The sequence below is a fragment of the Rhinoderma darwinii genome, chromosome 13 (assembly GCF_050947455.1).
Source record: "Rhinoderma darwinii isolate aRhiDar2 chromosome 13, aRhiDar2.hap1, whole genome shotgun sequence".
Classification (NCBI taxonomy): Eukaryota; Metazoa; Chordata; class Amphibia; order Anura; family Rhinodermatidae; genus Rhinoderma; species Rhinoderma darwinii.
Window position 1 is genome coordinate 2795916 of NC_134699.1, and position 18563 is coordinate 2814478.

Genomic DNA, 18563 nt, shown 5'->3' on the forward strand with positions numbered 1-18563 from the left:
TGGCTGCTGGTAAGTTGGACATGCGACCACGAGCACTACGCTATGTATGGCGCTGGACGCTCGTTACTACAATCGCTCGCCCCCATACATTTCTATCATGCCGGCAGTGCATCGCAGTTTACACAGAGAGATGCGCTGCCGACAATGATATGATAATATTTTCTGCTGCGTAAACGATACAATCAGCCGACGAACGAGTGTTTGCTCATTCATCGGCTGATCGTTGCCCAGGGCAATGATCGGGAACGAGCGCTGTGTGAATGCTCGTTTGCCCGATAATTCTCTTGTAATAATGTCAAATAAAAGTAACAACACTTCATACATATAAATAAATCTGATATTCACTACTTTCAGGTTTAGGCATCATTTACACGAGCGTAATATACGCGCGTGCGACGCGCATGCTTTTCACGCGTGTCGTACACACCTATATTACTCTATGGGGCAGTGCAGACAGTGCGTGAATTTTGCGCAGCGCAAGTGCGTTGTGTAAAACTTACGACATGTCCTATCTTTGTGCGCTGTTCGCGCATCACGCACCCATTGAAGTCAATGGGTGCGTGAAAACCACGCATGCCGCAGGGAAGCACTTCTGTGCGAACTGCGTGATTCGCGCAACAGCAGTCAAACTCTGAATGTAAACAGAAAAGCACCACGTGCTTTTCTGTTTACAAACATCCAAACGGAGTGTCATAATGATGGCGGCTGCGCGAAAATCACGCAGCCGCGCATCATACCCTGATGACACACGCAGCTGTTAAGATCCTTTTGCGCACGCAAAACGCACACGCTCGTGTGAATCAGGCCTTAGAGTAACAATAATAAAAATCCTATAATTTATGACTAAAGACGCTGTAAGGAAGCTGATCCATTATTACGGACAGTAGGAAACGCAGGTAAAGTATCTACTATTGTCTGTGATGTATCAAATATCAGTCCTCGCAGACCAAAGAAGATAATTAGAATGTCAGAAAGCTGCAAAGTTCCTATTCATGAAGAGTAACAAAGGCCCCGGTTTATGATTACAGCGTTACAAGGCTTATAATAATACTTTACTGTCTTCCTGCTGGAAATGTCCATTTATTAAAACCATTGACTCCTGTTTTCTTAGCGTTGACCGCATTCTGCCAAAGGAAACGGAATTTCTGCGGTCTGATAATGGGAAACCCAATGCAGGGCCGCCGTCAGGGGGAAAGAAAAGGAGACCTTGGAGCGCTCTGTAATAAAGAACTCTTCCCACATCATTTGTTTCATTCATAGGTCAGATTATTATTTTTATTTATATGAATTAACCCCTTGTAGTTTATGGTAGGAAATACGTCCTGCATTATTATTAATCCGCCAGGCGATCAGGCAAAGTATTAGGTTTGAAAGTCGCGTGAAGGTCAGCAGCTTCGTCTCCGATATTGAACGCACACACAACGGCAATAGGTCCAGCTTTGTATTTTCTGCAGCGAAATGAATGAGTATTTTCTTTGAGTTAGGATTACATTTTCTGAGGGTAGCCTGTAATTGGAACGGCAAAACGAAAATCAATTTGTAGGAACAAAAATAAATAGAAATAAAGATAACACCCGGGCTGCAAGGGAGAAGAAAGACGGCTATTAATTTGCTCTGTTTGTTTGTATTTCTGACTGTCGTATTGCGGGAGGGGGGGATATGGTCTGGAAGCCTCAATTCTAAGAAGAGATTTTAAAATGTTGCGCCACATTTACTCCTCTGAATGACAACTACGCTGAGCAAAGCCGCCATGACATAGACGTAATCAGATACCTTCCCTGACATGAATGTTTTTTAGTTGGTAGAGTGGGATAAAAATAACAATTATCATTCACGATCGATCATTTATGATCCTTAACCCTTTCCCGCCGCAGCCATGTTTCGGGTTTTTCGCTTTCGTTTTTTCCTCCCCACCTTCCAAAAACCATCATTTTTTTATTTTTCCATCAATATTGGCTTGTTTTTTTGCGGGACGAGTTGTAGATTTTCACGGCACCATTTATTGTACCATGTAATGTATTCGGGAACTGGGGAAAAATTATTTTGTGGGGTGGAATAGGAAAAAAAACAAGGTGATTCCTCAATGGGGGGTTTTGTTTTTACAGCATTCACCGTGCGGGTCAATACGTTTACGGTGATACCAAATTGACATTGTTTTTTTTATGTTTTACTACTTTTACAAGGAAAATACTGAAAATATAATTTGTGTCTTTGTCACCATATTCTGACAGACATAACTTGTTTTTCCGTTGATGGAGCGGTATGAGGGATTATTTTGGGGTACATAAGACTTTTTAATCACTTTTTGATCCATTTTTTGTGGGAGATGAAGTGACCAAAAAGCAGCGATTCTGGCGTGTTTGTTTTTGTGTTCACCGTGCGGACTAAATAATGATATATTGTAATAGTTCAGGCTTTTACGGACACGTCGATACCAGTTATGTTATTTTTTTCTTTTTTTACATTGTGCTTGAGGAAAAACAGGATAAGGTTTTTTTTTTTAAACTTTTAGTAATTTTGAAATTTTTTTATTATAAAGACTTTATTTTACTGTCTTTTTACTTTTTTTTTTACTTGTCCCCCTAGGGGACATGAACCAGCGATCGTTGGATCGCTTGCATGATATACTGCAATAATAATGTAATATTGACACACTCCTATGAAGCCCTGCCCCCAGACTGCCATGCCAACCAACGGCATCCCGCGATCGTGTCGCGGGGCAGGGGGCGTTGGAATGTTACAGGGCCCCCCCCCCCCCCCTGTTTCCAGTCATTTAAATGCAGCGGCCGCGGTTGCAATTTATCAGGTTAAACGAGCGGGATTTTGCTAGTTACCCTGAAGTATCGGCTGTAACACACAGCCGACACTCGTTCTACGGAGTGAGCCCGCTCCATATTCCCCCACCCAACGTGCGCCATATACGGCGGATATTGGGAAGAGGTTAAAGGGGGGTTGTCAACACTGTTCACATCTATGGCTTGTGGCAGACGTGTACACCACGAGTATTGCCTGATATATACCTCTGACATATATGCCACTGTATAGGCACATAGAAGCATACGTCGCCCTTAGGTTCCCATGTTAAAAAAATGTATATTATGTTTTTCTGCATGGAAAAGCGCAGTCGACTACACAAGACGCATGGAATAAAGGTATACCAACGTTCACCAGTCTGATAGATGCCAAAAGGACACTATTTTGGCCTTTGTCATGTGAATGGAGCCCTATGGATACGTTTGGTGTATACGTCAGGAGCTTTTCCGGGCTATTTGCAAAATGTAGGGCTCACATGGTGTGAACGGAGCCGAGGAAAGGGTCCCTTGACAATAAGCACATTACAAAGTGTCGCTCTGCCTGGACTCTCAGCGATCAGATCACGTTATATTCTCCAGTTCTGGTCCCTGTACTGTATATGGGAGCTTAGGAGTCCTCATAAGACGCTCTGTCTCCTACTGCAGATATGAGTAGCCCACAACACGGACCCCGGCCACTCCGTGCTGCTGTTTAGAGACAGAATCCACCCAAAAATTTGTTATGGAAAACTGTTATTTTGCAAAATCCCGCGGTATAATGGTTGTTTTATATAATTGGTGGTACACTTTAAGGGTTTTTTACCCAGGACAATCGTCGTTTAGGAGGCATCTCTTCCCATGGCTAGTTTACTGCTGTGGTCTGACTGTTGGCGCCTCCACATGCCACTGTACAGAACATGGCTGGGGTGAGTTTTCAGAAGTGAGAGCCGCCTCTGTCATAGTCGTATGCCCCTAATCGAGCACATAGACAGGGGTGGTCCTGGTGTTGTCCTCTTTAGTGCCATAAGTTTATCATAAAGCCCCATTCACACGAGCGTGAATCACGACCATGTGTTGTGCGTTGCAACAACGCACAACACACGGACCCAATGATTTCAATGGGGCCATTCACACATGCGTGATTTTTCACGCAGCGAGAGTCCGCTGCATCAAACTCACTGCATGTCCTATATTGGTGCGTTATCACCACGTAACTACGCGCCCATTGAAATCAACGGATGCGTGACAACCACGCACCGCATACGGATGCACATGCGTGTGCGGTGCGTGATTTGCGCATCTATTAAATTTAAAATAATAAAATGAAAAAAAGATGTGCTTTGCGAGTGTGTGTGAGTAACGCATGCCCCTCGCAAAGCACACTGATGCATATCGCAACAAACACGGACCCGATTCGCGCGTGAATCGGATACGCTCGTGTGGCCTTACACGTCTTGTCCTTCTTTTCTGATTGTTACGCTTTGGCGTCCTCGTCTAACATTCACACTAATCTGACGGAGACGTGAGGTTTCATGCTAAAGTTCACTTATGAATTTCAGATTCCAAACACTCACCTTCTGGGATGGGGCAGATTGTGCTTTCGGACTCTTTGTGAAACAATATATTCAATAAAAACAATTTAAAATACAAGACTTTGTTTTCTTTACCAACCCCCTTGAGTAATTTTAAAATATCTGTTGTGGTCCCTGTATATTTACATTCACATCCCTGGGAGGAAGGAATTTGCTGGTTTATGCAGCGTCTTAAAGACGTAACACAGGAGGTCGCTCGTTGTCACATTTACCTGTTTACATTTGTCTTCATGTACAGAACTGCGATCATACAGCGACTTATAACACAGAAGTGACATCTAAGTGGAATTAGTACATTTTTGTAATAATTTTTAGAATACAAATAGTTAAAGGGGTTGTCCAGTTTAGAAAACCCATTGTCATACACCCTATTAGAGAATTCTGGGTAATAGAGGGGGGTCCTCTGTTCAGGATCCTCATCTCTTGTAGTGGAGAGCGGTTACATAGAGCGTCTCTCTCTCTGGAGGACCTGTCCTGTCCTGTATTACACAGACAACACATTGATATGAATGGACACTGTGTAATTCTTCATTTCTCCTGTGGTGGCGCTGCAGGAATATTAATCACTTACTACCAGGTTTCCCCACAGAGCACAGCTGATCGCTGGGGGTCCCAGCAGGGAGACAGTTTGTGATTAGCTTATTGTCAAGGGACACTTCTAACAAGTAGGGATTGTCCAGAGCGGAGACCTCCTTTAAACTGTATATGGCCTAATCACAGATGTTCAGGCCTTTCCGCCTTATTGTTGCTACTCCTTTTAGTCTTTGTATGACACTATCTTTTAGTTACTTGTAGTTTATAATAGTTCTGTCGGAAAAGGAAATCATCTCTCCATCTACTGATTTCCTGTTGACCTTGTTCTTATACACAGCATCCAATATGAACAAGTTAAGCTGCAGTGTAAAGCATGGGGGATGGATAGAGCAGCAGCCTGATCCTCTGATGAGATAGGATTTCCGCAGCATGCTCATGTTTCTATGCAACATTTTTCTGCTTTGTGTGGTCATTCCGCCACATCTGAACGTGGGCAAATTTATTTTCATTGAGTTTATTTATGTTGCTTGCATGGCTCCTACATATTCAGCGGCGCACTACAGAGATCATGAACATTCACATATCCAATGGGGCTCATCATCTCATTTACACGTACAATCTAGGCATTTCAGAAGGTTCCCCCTACTCATCCGGATATTATTGGCAATAATGTTTGTATTACTGTTGTTCTAGGATTTCCTATAATATTAGGGCTGCGTTCAAACGTAAAACCACGACACAATGCCGGATCCAACCGACGCCTGATGGACCCCATTAACTTATAATGAGTTCCGCCGTGGTCTCCGTTGTTTTGACGGGAAATATGGCGCCACATGCCATGCAGTTTCAGTTTTTTCCGTCATATATGAGCCCCCAACGCAGATGTGAATGAAGCCTTTTTAGTCCCCTCTAATTTTACCTTGTAAATGTCAGGAACTCGTGTTACTCCAGTCTTTGTGTGGAGTATAAACTTTCCATCCTTACCATCCGCTTTGTATTTCTTCTCCAACCATACAATAAACAGGAGAAGAAATACATTGGCATCTTGCATATTTCTGCCTCTTGTGCTCCTTGTCATGGCTATGGGGTATGTGGACCCACTAGGCCGCTGTGCCATAACTGAGTAGCAGCTGGCCAAACTATAGTCCATAACAGACTCTAGGACAAGTGTACCTGGATAGATGATTTAGCAGACACGTGGCGTAGCAGACACGTGGCACAGATGACACTGGCACGGATGACACTGGCACGGATGAAACTTGGCACAGATGGCACTTGACACAGATGACACTGGCACAGACGGCACTTGGCACAGATGATACTTGGCTTCGCAATGGAACAAACACAATTACAGGATACAGGGTACGGCAACACAGGATACAGCAAAGGGACAATTTGCAGTAACAAATATGGGTAGACACAACAACGCTCAGGCAAGGAGAGGAAGGGCAGAGCCCCTTTTAAAAGTCCAGGGTGTAAAGGGTTTGGCTGGGGAACTTTGCACTGGACTAAAGCCTCATGTACACGACCATGTGTGCTGTCCGTTTTTCATGGACCCGATTCATCCGCTAAAGTGAATGGGTCCGTGAATACTATCGGGTGCCACTCGGATGCCGTCAAAAATGGCCCGAACGGCACAACGGTCGTGTGCAAGAGACCTCAGAGGGGAGCTGCAGCCGTGTGTGGTAGCGTCTGAGAGTGTCCTGCGGTCGTGGCTGCCGGTAAATAGGACATGCCGGCGGTCAGCGACAGCGGACACAACACTCCTGACATTCAGATGCATTCAATTTCCAAGTGAAACGTTTATCGGTAAAACCATAGTCTGCAGAATATAACATATTTATTCAGATAGTCATCTGTCACTTCATTATTTGGGCTTTTTCCTACAGACTTCCATCATTTCCATCCAAAAAGTATTAATACATTATATATAGATGCAGAATTTTGGAGCCATGATGAACTGGATCTCACAAGCTATAAAAAGCTACAAATATTCTCCCCCTCGCTTATAAGAGAAGCCACAAGCACCGTGGGCACGTTTGGCACGAATTATGTAGACACGAATGGTCATTGTTTACTATGTTATTGGAAAAGGTGGCACTGGTACTGATCCACGGGCGTACCACCATAACCCACTGTGAATATGATCCATGGAAAGTGTAGGCAATAGATTACGTTTGGCTGCATAAAGGATATCACAGTAGTATGGCTGTAACGGCAGGGGGTAGGGAGACGGACAAGTGAGCCCTAATCTACCCGCCACTCTGTCCCTGCCTACTTGCAACGACCCGCCCTAGGCGACGGGGTACAACTGGGCGGCGGTCCCTGCGCTCAGTAAGTGCACGACAAACACGACAAACATACAAGGAACACAAGCAAGGAAAAGGGGCCGTTGCCCACGGCAACACCGTGAGCAACCAGAGTGGTGAACGAGCCGAGTCAAGCCAGGAGTGTGCGAGGTACAAAACGAAAAGCAGAAGAGTAGTCGGTAAGCCAGGGTCGGTATGGAGCAGGATCAAAAATAGCAGGAGCTGTAGCTGGGCCAGGAACCACAAGGAAGGAAACCAAAGCAATAACAAGCACCGAGGGACAGGAAGTGCAGGCTGAAATAGACCGAGGGCGGGAGCTAGCTGAGTCTGGCCAGGTTACGATAGGCTCTCCCACTCCTAAGCCTGCCAGCCTGAATGGTGGAAGCAGGAGTCAGTCTCAGGGATGTATTCTCAGGTGCTGACTGATTAGTTCTGGGAGTTAACCCCGCAGTGCCTGGCAGATCCTTTACAGTACCCCCCCTTTTATGAGGGGCCACCGGACCCTTTCTAAGTGGACCTGGCTTACTGGGGAAACGCAGGTGGAACCTCCTGACCAATACCCCAGCGTGAACATCCCGGGCGGGTACCCAAGTCCTCTCCTCGGGCCCGTATCCTCTCCAATGGACCAGGTACTGGAGGGAGCCTTGGACCATCTTGCTGTCCACAATCCTGGCCACCTCGAATTCCACCCCCTCCGGGGTGAGGATGGGAACAGGAGGTCTCCTCGAGGGAGCCAAGGACGGGGAGCAGCGTTTGAGGAGGGAGGCATGAAACACGTCGTGTATCCGAAAAGACGGGGGTAACTCCAGCCGGAAGGAGACAGGATTGAGGACCTCAATGACCTTATACGGCCCAATAAACCGGGGAGCAAACTTCTTGGACGGAACCTTGAGACGCAAGTTCCTAGACGACAACCACACCAGATCCCCGACCATAAACAGGGGGTTAGCAGAACGTTTTTTATCAGCCTGAGTTTTTTGTACGCTCTGGGACACCTCTAGGGTTTTCTGAACCTGGGCCCAGACTGTGCACAGTTCCCGATGAACGACCTCTACCTCAGGATTGTTGGAACTACCAGGTGAAACGGAGGAGAACCGTGGATTAAACCCAAAATTACAAAAAAAAGGAGAGACCCCAGACGAGTTACTGACCCGGTTATTAAGGGAAAATTCGGCGAGGGGAATGAAAGAGACCCAATCAAATTGACAGAGACAAAACACCTTAAGTATTGTTCTAGAGACTGATTAGTCCTCTCCGTTTGGCCATTGGTTTCAGGATGGAAGGCAGAGGAGAAGGACAGATCAATCCCCAACTTCATACAGAAGGCTCTCCAAAACAATGAAACAAATTGTACCCCTCTGTCCGAAACAATATTGACAGGGACCCCATGGAGACGCAGGATGTGTTTGACAAACAAGGTAGTCAACGTTTTGGCGTTGGGTAGTTTCTTGAGGGGCACAAAGTGGCACATCTTACTGAAGCGGTCCACCACCACCCACACCACCGACTTGCCTTGGGATGGAGGCAAATCGGTGATAAAATCCATGGAGATATGTGTCCAAGGTCTCTGGGGAATGGGCAACGAACGCAGTAAGCCCGCTGGTCGGGACCTGGGAGTCTTGGACCTAGCACAAACCTCACAAGCGGCGACGTAGGCCTTAACGTCTTTAGGCAACCCAGGCCACCAATAATTTCTGGTAATTAGGTGTTTGGTACCCAGGATGCCTGGATGGCCAGATAGTGCGGAGTCATGATTTTCCCTAAGTACCCTTAGCCGGAATTGCAGGGGAACAAACAGCTTGTTCTCAGGAAGGTTCCCGGGAGCTGCACCTTGATCAGCAGCAATTTCAGAGACTAAATCAGAATCGATCGAGGAAATGATTATACCTGGAGGCAAAATACAAGCAGGATCTTCCTCCGAAGGAGGGCTGGCCATGAAGCTACGCGACAGTGCATCAGCCTTAATATTTTTAGACCCAGCCCTATAGGTAACCAAAAAATTGAATCTGGTAAAAAATAACGCCCATCGAGCTTGTCTCGGGTTTAGCCTCCGGGCAGATTCTAGGAACACCAGATTCTTGTGGTCGGTAAGGACCGTTACCTGGTGCCTAGCCCCCTCCAGGAAGTGGCGCCACTCTTCAAATGCCCATTTAATGGCTAAGTGTTCGCGGTTGCCAATATCATAGTTACTTTCAGTTGGCGAAAACTTCCTGGAGAAGTAGGCACAGGGACGGAGATGGGTGAGGGACCTGGTACCCTGGGACAAGACAGCCCCCACTCCCACCTCAGATGCGTCAACTTCCACGATAAATGGCTCCATTTGGTTGGGCTGAACCAGCACAGGGGCCGAGACAAAGCACTTCTTAAGGACCTCAAAAGCCTGGACAGCCTCAGGAGGCCAGTGGAGGAGATCAGCACCTTTGCGAGTGAGGTCCGTAAGGGGCTTAGCGATGACCGAGAAGTTAGCAATAAATCTCCTGTAATAATTAGCAAACCCCAAAAAACACTGTAACGCCTTCAGGGAGGCAGGTTGGACCCATTCCGCCACAGCCTGAACCTTGGCGGGGTCCATGCGGAATTCATGAGGAGTGAGGATTTGACCCAAAAATGGAATCTCCTGTACCCCAAACACACATTTTTCGGTTTTGGCAAACAGTTTATTTTCCCGAAGGACCTGGAGCACCTTCCTGACATGCTCCACGTGGGAGGACCAGTCCTTGGAAAACACCAGTATGTCATCAAGGTACACTACCAGAAAAATCCCCAGGTAATTTCTCAAAATCTCATTTATGAAATTCTGGAAGACCGCAGGGGCATTACACAACCCAAAGGGCATGACGAGGTATTCGAAATGGCCTTCGGGCGTGTTAAACGCAGTCTTCCACTCATCCCCCTCTTTGATGCGAATAAGGTTATACGCCCCCCGTAGATCCAATTTAGAAAACCATTGGGCCCCCTGAACCTGATTAAAGAGATCAGGAATCAAAGGAAGGGGATACTGGTTCCTTACCGTGACCTTATTCAGGCTACGGTAGTCAATGCATGGCCTAAGACCACCATCCTTCTTCCCCACGAAGAAGAAGCCAGCACCTACCGGAGAAGAAGAGGAACGAATGTAACCCTTGGCCAGGGATTCCTGGATATACACTCTCATAGCTTCACGTTCGGGACAAGAAAGATTAAATATCCTACCCTTAGGAAGCTTAGCTCCTGGTACCAATTCGATAGCGCAATCGTATTCTCTATGAGGAGGTAACACTTCGGAGGCCTCCCTAGAGAAAACATCAGCGAAGTCCTGAACAAACTCGGGTAGCGTATTCGCCTCCTTAGGGGGAGAAATAGAATTAACAGAAAAACATGACGTACAACATTCATTACCCCATTTGGTTAGCTCCCCAGTATTCCAGTCAAACGTAGGATTATGCAACTGCAACCAGGGAAGACCTAGCACCAAATCGTATGATAATCCCTGCATCAACAGTACAGAGCATTGCTCCAAATGCATGGAGCCAACAAGGAGTTCAAAAACAGGGGTATGCTGTGTAAAATAACCATTAGCAAGAGGAGTGGCGTCGATACCCACTACCGGGACAGGTTTAGGCAAATCAATAAGAGGCATAGCAAGGGACATAGCAAATTCCACAGACATGATATTAGTAGAGGACCCTGAATCCACGAAAGCACTGCCGGTAGCAGACCTACCACCAAAAGAGACCTGAAAGGGAAGCAAGATCTTAGTACGTTTCATATTTACGGGAAATACCTGTGCGCCCAAGTGACCTCCCCGATGATCACTTAGACGCGGAAGTTCTCTGGCTGCAACCTTACGCTTAGGACAGTTGTTCACTTGATGCTTGTCGTCCCCACAGTAGAAGCAGAGACCATTCTTCCTGCGGAATTCTCTACGTTGTTGGGGGGACACGGAGGCCCCGAGTTGCATAGGTATCTCTGAATCTTTCGGGGAGGAACGAAGCAACGGAGCTTCGGGAGGCATCATGGGGGAGTCGGAGGAGAAAACACATAAACGTTCACGTTGTCGTTCCCTGAGACGTCGGTCAAGTCGTATCGCTAAAGCCATAACCTGGTCTAGGGAGTCACAAGAGGGATAGCTAACTAGCAGGTCTTTCAGGGCATTCGACAGACCCAACCTAAACTGGCACCTTAAGGCAGGGTCATTCCACCGAGAAGCTACGCACCACTTCCGAAAGTCAGAGCAATACTCCTCAACAGGTCTCTTACCCTGACTTAAGGTCACCAGCTGACTCTCGGCAAAGGCAGTCCTGTCAGTCTCGTCATAAATAAGTCCGAGAGCAGAAAAGAAACAATCAACGGAGGAAAGTTCAGGGGCGTCAGGAGCCAAGGAGAAGGCCCACTCTTGGGGCCCTTCCTGGAGCCGGGACATAATTATACCCACCCGCTGGCTCTCAGAACCTGAGGAATGAGGCTTTAAACGAAAGTAAAGCCTACAACTCTCCCGAAAGGAGAGAAAAGTCCTCCGGTCCCCTGAGAACCGGTCGGGCAACTTGAGATGGGGTTCAAGAGGTGCGGTGCGGGGAACTACCAGGGTAGCATCAGGCTGGTTGACCCTCTGAGCCAGGGCCTGGACCTGTAGGGAGAGACCCTGCATTTGCTGAGCCAGGGTCTCACGGGGATCCATAGTGGTGTCAGGGACCAGGGGTAGACTAGGTATGGGCTTGTTATTATGTAACGGCAGGGGGTAGGGAGACGGACAAGTGAGCCCTAATCTACCCGCCACTCTGTCCCTGCCTACTTGCAACGACCCGCCCTAGGCGACGGGGTACAACTGGGCGGCGGTCCCTGCGCTCAGTAAGTGCACGACAAACACGACAAACATACAAGGAACACAAGCAAGGAAAAGGGGCCGTTGCCCACGGCAACACCGTGAGCAACCAGAGTGGTGAACGAGCCGAGTCAAGCCAGGAGTGTGCGAGGTACAAAACGAAAAGCAGAAGAGTAGTCGGTAAGCCAGGGTCGGTATGGAGCAGGATCAAAAATAGCAGGAGCTGTAGCTGGGCCAGGAACCACAAGGAAGGAAACCAAAGCAATAACAAGCACCGAGGGACAGGAAGTGCAGGCTGAAATAGACCGAGGGCGGGAGCTAGCTGAGTCTGGCCAGGTTACGATAGGCTCTCCCACTCCTAAGCCTGCCAGCCTGAATGGTGGAAGCAGGAGTCAGTCTCAGGGATGTATTCTCAGGTGCTGACTGATTAGTTCTGGGAGTTAACCCCGCAGTGCCTGGCAGATCCTTTACAATGGCTGTAAATGATGGATCCGATCATGGTGTAAAGTGCAATGGACCTCTCCCCTTTGTGGATCTGGTGACCCTCCAACAGGGTAGCTATAGGGGGGTGCGGAGGTAGCAGTCACACCCGGGCCTGTGCCTGAGAGGACTCAAAGGCCCTTTTGCCACATAAGAAGCAACCAGTATTATAAATGTTAGATGGGGGGCTGTTACAGATTTTACGTTGTGGCCCCAGGATCTTCAATTACACCTCTGCAGACATCAAATGAGTCATGTTAGGGGTTGTCACGATACCAGAATTTGGACTTTGGTACCGCTACTTTGCCAACAATAATGGAAAAAAGAAAGTTCTTCCATATTCTGATGTGAGGTGCGATGATGAATTTTGAACCTCCGTGTGCCTCACATTAATAGTAATTAACCCCATCATGTTCCTCACAGTCATAATTAACAACATAGGGTTAATATGTGAGGTACATGATGGGGTTAATTACTGTTAATGTGAGGCACATGGAGGTGCATAATTCATCACACCTTGTGCCTCACACTAATAAGTGAAAGAAAGCAAAATCACGGCTGTGCACATAAGACCTTAGTTCTCTTTTAGAGCCTGGAAGTACTGAGGGAGGGTCCCCGTTATCTGTGGTCCCTGCTATTGAGGTCAGGACATGTCAATGCAGCTTCCTGATAAGGGAACACAATACTCAGACACCGGCGCTATTAAAACAGTTTTTAGTTTTTTTGTTATCACTTATCTCTCCCTCTGAACTCCGGCATATTCTAATCTTAATCCTGTAAATCCTCAGGCCATGATCCCTGAATATATCACTGACTGTGGCTGACGGCGTCCCTACATCAGTGACAGGGGATACATGACATCCCCGCAGGAAGGTGCGCAGAAGGGCAGAGCGGCCAAGATCTGGAGATCACAATAATAAATCTACAAGTTCTAGTTGAGAAGTAACAGACATGAGTGAGGCCTAGAGTCCCAGAAACACCCAGCCCGGCCTACGCAGGCTCTCGCTCTCCATGGTGCTGAATAAAAGAAATCCCAAACCTGCTTGATTTCCTATTTACCATACAGCTGCTGGAGATAACTGAAGGGAACGCTTCTACGATGGCGAATGTAACGCCCAACGCCTAGAATTAACCCCTAGCATGCTGGTGTAATTGTGAGGTCCCTACTCTAAGTATTTATTTTTGACGAGATTGTAAAGTAATTCAGCAGAACGTCTTCTCTTTTCGTCTGATGTCAGTCGCGTCCGTTCAGTGGTTTTTATACCCAGTCCTCTCATTCTAAGAGTAAATTCACACGTGGCAGGTTTATTACAGATATTTGTGAGACTGTCCAATTGATCTGAATGAGGTTTACAGAAATCTATTCACCTGCTGCTGGAACGTCCCCATTCAGGCGAAGAAAACAGACATTTCTGCAGCCAATCTGCCGCATGTGAACAGTCTCCTGCTGAGGCTCTGAAAAAAAAATATTACACAACCATTAATTACACTAAATCACAACCTCTCACCCCTGGCTTATTATCACCGACAGTGTAGATTTGGATCGATCTGTTCATTGCCGGGAGCTGACTCTGTTCCATGTGCATATATAAGTTCTAGATTTTGAGGCAACTTTTCATAAGAGTTATTGGGACACTGCCATCTGCCTATATGTGGACAAGTTTTTACAGAGATAGATAGATAGATAGATAGATAGATAGATATGAGATAGATAGATAGATATGAGATAGATAGATAGATAGATAGATAGATAGATAGATAGATAGATAGATAGATAGATAGATAGATAGATAGATAGATAGATAGATAGATATGAGATAGATAGATAGATATGAGATAGATAGATAGATATGAGATAGATAGATAGATAGATATGAGATAGATAGATAGATAGATATGGGATAGATATGAGATAGATAGATAGATAGATAGATAGATAGATAGATAGATAGATAGATAGATAGATAGATAGATATGAGATAGATAGATATGAGATAGATAGATAGATATTAGATAGATAGATAGATAGATAGATAGATAGATAGATAGATATGAGATAGATAGATAGATATGAGATAGATAGATAGATAGATAGATAGATAGATAGATAGATAGATAGATAGATAGATAGATAGATAGATATGAGATAGATAGATAGATAGATAGATAGATAGATAGATAGATAGATAGATAGATAGATAGATAGATATGAGATAGATAGATAGATAGATATGGGATAGATATGAGATAGATAGATAGATAGATATGGGATAGATATGAGATAGATAGATAGATAGATAGATAGATAGATATGAGATAGATAGATAGATAGATAGATAGATAGATAGATAGATAGATAGATATGAGAGAGATAGATAGATAGATAGATAGATAGATAGATATGAGAGAGATAGATAGATAGATAGATAGATAGATATGAGAGAGATAGATAGATATGAGATAGATAGATAGATAGATAGATAGATAGATAGATATGAGATAGATAGATAGATATGAGAGAGATAGATAGATAGATAGATATGAGAGAGATAGATAGATATGAGATAGATAGATAGATAGATAGATAGATAGATAGATAGATAGATAGATAGATAGATAGATAGATAGATAGATAGATAGATAGATAGATATGAGAGATAGATAGATAGATATGAGAGATAGATAGATAGATAGATAGATAGATAGATAGATAGATAGATAGATAGATAGATAGATATGAGATAGATAGATATGAGATAGATAGATATGAGATAGATAGATATGAGATAGATAGATATGAGATAGATAGATATGAGATAGATAGATATGAGATAGATAGATATGAGATAGATAGATATGAGATAGATAGATAGATAGATAGATAGATAGATATGGGATAGATATGAGATAGATAGATAGATAGATAGATAGATAGATAGATAGATAGATAGATAGATAGATAGATAGATATGAGAGAGATAGATAGATAGATAGATAGATAGATAGATAGATAGATAGATAGATATGAGATAGGGTCTAGAGGGCAAATAAATGAATCCGCTGTATAGAAGATACGTTCCAGTTTTACATTTTTGCGCAGCTTTTTTATGAAATGATTCTGTTTATCAGTTGATTATATTATCTCTTAGTTTGTTTATAAATTATTCTGAATTATCCACAGGATTTACTGATGATTGGGCTGTTGGTGCTTTGATTGTTTAGTGAGATTGAGGGTACACAGGGGCATGGTATGGGGGGCTTTTCATGTGTGCCCTGCACCGTCCTTCATTAGCTATGTCTTACTCTAGGACGGTTGACATGACGGGAATAAATAAGATCTGAAGGACTTATCTCCATTTGTAGAATAGAAGCTTTCTCTTGGCTGAGGGTCTGTTTCCGAAGTGTCTTTCTTTCCTCTGCACCTGCATGTACTAATTGCCATCTACAAAGCCTTTGTAAATACAGTATCTAAGAGCCGAGAACACTCTCTAAAGTAGTCTCATTCATTTCATTTTTTCCCATTAATGTGCTCACTCCATGGCAACATATCATTTATGAAGTGACAGCGTTCTCCCCCTAGACGGTCTCTACATTTACCAAACATGTTCTTCGCTGGCATCAGGAATACTCAGAGACGGTAATCAAATCGTATTCACAGATTTCTTTTTATTTGATGCACTTTATTCGATGAAATGCACAATTTTGGCTGATCTTTGCCATGTGAAATAAATACCCTGTTCTCCTGTGATGCCAGTTACAGGTACGTTAGGCATGATGGCTTCTGTTCTTAAGGGAACCATCGCATGTATGACAAAAGGCATCCAAACGAAGCCTGATGGATCCTATTGACTTGTAATGGGGTCCAGAGTCGGACTGTCTCACCACGATACCAGAAGATCCCCCGGTAGTCCAGGCTCTGACACAATAATGGGCCCCAAATGTCCAGCAGAGGACAACCCCATTTGGAGATGACTTTGGAGCCAATCACTTTCCCCAAGGGTCAATTTATATTTAGAAATAACTAATTTGACTTTATTGAAGATATATCCTATTATATAGAATGATAACAAGAACGTTTACAATTAAATTAAAGTAGACATGTTCTGTATAGACAGATAGTGGGGCCTCAGAATCATGTCCCTGGACGGCTCTGTCAGGTTTCCACATATCATATACAGTAACATCGTTTGTAAGATTTGAAGAAGCCATCAATCCATTATGTTCCATCTTTTTATCCTTAAAGGACTACTCCATGCAAAGCTGATTCCAATGTGTTATGTCAAGTCCTGGAATTGAGCGGGCGGAGCATTACACAGGATATTTCTATTTGGAGTACTTTGAATCCCGGTGTCATGTTTCGCCATCTTTGTGTTATGGATTTGCAATTTGAGCAATTCCCCAAAGGCTGCTGGAGACGGCCGGGAGAAAGCGTGCAAATAAATCTGCAACGTCAAATCCGTCACAACTGGACAGAGACTAAGGCTACTCTAAGGTTTTCACCAGAGCCGACCGCAAAGCTGGATGGTTTTTGCTGCATGGAACCCAGGTCTTAGCAGAGTTGAGTGTTGGATAAGAGGTGCAATGCAGGAAATATCTGAACAGGAACCAGACAACCAGAGGGTCAACAGAACGTCCAAAACAGTAAGCCAGTGGATATCAGGTACAGCAGAGGTCAGAACCAGTCGGGAGCAGATAATCAAAATCGGTAACAAAGGATTATCCAAATACACGCCGAGGTCAATTTCCAAAAAGTCCGGAAGTCAGAGGTAAAGGGTGTAGGTAAGTAGCTTGATCAAAACACCGGCAGACAGGAAATTCACAAGCAAAGAACGGATAGAGGAAGCCAGGTATAAATACTAACCCTACACCTGAAAGGCAGAAGGACATAGAAAATAGATAGGCTCAAAGTTAAACCAGAACCGCCCAGAAGCTAAAACAGTAGTCATGGCGATCTTAAGGGAACAGGTGTTTTCCTAACACTTTGGCCCAGTATTTCAGTTTCACCTGGATCCAGGAGAAAGAAAAAACAACATCTCTGTAGGACAGTGCACATTGCGTAATGTGAGCCATTATTTATGAATGAGGAAATTGTATTACGCGCAGTTATTACATTATAAAGGTCTCCTCTGCTTATAGAATTTTGGCTTCTGTCGTTTACATGAGATCTACTGAGGCATAGGTTGTCAGCAGACCTCCATGGATTACAGCCGTGTAATTACCCTCCGCATTAAACATTCTCCTATGGAGTATAATACACTGAGAGCATCTGGTGATGTCACCTCAGGATTCAATTATGAGCGGGGAATGAAATCACGAATGCAATATTGGTATAGATAATGAGGAGGACTGACGGGGAAGTGTCTGAATTACCTTGTGTGATATCAACAGACACAGCGAGCAATGGAAGACGATGCCGAACAAAAACGAATGTATATACAGTCAGGGTGGTCACATTGACAGGAGGATAATTCTCAATATTTGGGGAAAATGCATAATATGGTTAAAGTGACGCTTCAGTGAGCGATTTACAGGGTAATAAAGTGGAAGACGTGAAGGCCAGGCGCCCTATCACAGAACTCTGGTGCAGCCGCTCTTCAAGGAGACAGATTATTGTGCATTGCAGGCAGGACACATGCCGTGGATCAGAGCTGAGGACATGCACTACATTATTGTCCGGCTATGGTCCCCCTTGTAAGCGTTATCAGGACATGGAGCGGGGAGCAGTCCGCCAGTGTTTACTTCCATCTCCCAATATAGCTCCTGCTGACTGTTTCCACTTCATCACTGGGATTGTTCTGCTTCCATCCTCTACTCCAACAATACAAATAGTAGTTACTTCAACCGTTTCCCCAATTATCAGCCACAATTTACCATGCAAATGACCAATCTCTGCATAAGCTGTCGTGCTGGAGTTTTTACTGCTCATGGTATTGACCACCAATGGGGCAATATATAAAGTGCCAGAGAATAACATTCGTGGCGTTCCCTGCTGATACCCTAAACAGTCCCCTGGACCTGTTCAGCTCTGTTTGGCCCCTAACCTGAGGATATTTAT

The 18563-nt window shown here is 44.8% G+C and overlaps 1 protein-coding gene across 2 annotated transcripts in view; it reads left to right on the forward strand.

Annotated features, from left to right (window-relative positions):
- TSHZ2 (teashirt zinc finger homeobox 2) overlaps positions 1-18563 on the forward strand; it is an 863437-nt gene that overhangs the window by 266508 nt on the left and 578366 nt on the right. The window contains exon 6 of one of the 2 annotated variants that reach the window (XR_012851543.1): positions 1112-1255. The exons of the other annotated variant lie outside the window; for it this stretch is intronic. The gene's annotated coding sequence lies outside the window, so the exon portion shown is untranslated. Of the gene's footprint in view, positions 1-1111; positions 1256-18563 lie in introns of those variants that run through there. 2 annotated transcript variants of the gene reach the window in all.